At 44.4% G+C, this 1236-nt stretch overlaps 1 pseudogene; it reads left to right on the forward strand.

The window, feature by feature from the left end:
- Positions 1 to 330: 330 nt before the first annotated feature.
- Positions 331 to 622, forward strand: LOC105978323 (annotated as a pseudogene).
- Positions 623 to 1236: the final 614 nt, after the last annotated feature.

Consider the following 1236-nt stretch of genomic DNA (forward strand, 5'->3'; position numbering starts at 1 on the left):
CAGAAAAGTGGGTGAAGGGAGATGTCAGACAGTGTAAGATATGACAAAATAATAATTTATAAATTATCAAGGGCTCATGAGGGAGGGGGGAGAGGGAGGGAGGGGTAAAAGTGAGGAGCGGATACCAAGGGCTCAAGTAGAAAGCAAATGTTTTGAGAATGATGATGGCAACATATGTTCAAATGTGCTTGACACAATGGATGGATGTATGGATTGTGATAAGCGTTGTACGAGCCCCCAACAAAATGATTTAAAAAAACAAAAACAAATAAACATAAAAATTCAAAATAAACACCCTTTCGCTGAAGCAGCCATCGAAGAGTAGCAGCCATGGCTGGGTGCTACCCTGTGGCCGTGGGCCTCGACAAGGGCCACAAGGTGACCATGAATGTGAGCAAGCTGAGGCACAGCAGCTGCCGCAGGCACCTCACCAAGCACACCAAGTTCATGCGGGACATGATCCGGGCGGTGGGCCATGGAGCTGCTCAAGATCTCCAAGGACAAGCAGGCCCTTAAGTTCATCAAGAAGCAGGTGGGCATACACATCCGGGTCAAGAGGAAGAGAAAGGAGCTGAGCAACGTGCTGGCCGCCATGAGGAAGGCCGCTGATAAGAAGGACTGAGTGTCGTGACCCCCTCTGCCCACCCCCCCAATAAAGCCTTTCCAGAAAAAAACAAAAACAAATTCAAAACAAAAAAACAAAACAACTCACAGCCAGGAGAAATAGAAGCCTATGTCCCTTCTCCAGATAAAAGGAACCTGAGGCAAGATAGTGAGGGGAGGTACAAGTCCATATCCTTAGCAGATCTTCTCAGACCCTTGGATCCAGACCCCTCATCAATAGTCAGTTTGGACTCCGTTGATTCAGATGCATAACAACCCTACATAGAGTTTCCGAAGCTGCAAGTCTTTACAGGAGCAGACAGCTTTATCTGTCTTCCACAGAGCAGCTGGTGGGTTTGAACCACCCCAGCCTTGATGTTAGCAGTCCAGTGCTATATTCGAGCTTACATTCTGAGCACCCTGGTTTACATAAGGGTATGAATGGCAGTGACAGCCCAAAATATGTTTGCAGAATCACCACATAAATTAAACTTCCGTCTAATGCTTTCTTTTTTTTCACTTAAAAAAAATATATATATATATATATATATTTTTTTTTAAACATTTTATTAGGGGCTCATACAACTGTTATCCCAATCCATACACACATCAATTGTGTAAAGCGTATTTGTA

This window comes from Echinops telfairi, unplaced genomic scaffold (assembly GCF_000313985.2).
Source record: "Echinops telfairi isolate 266 unplaced genomic scaffold, ASM31398v2 ScPeMD7_443;HRSCAF=831, whole genome shotgun sequence".
Lineage (NCBI taxonomy): Eukaryota > Metazoa > Chordata > Mammalia > Afrosoricida > Tenrecidae > Echinops > Echinops telfairi.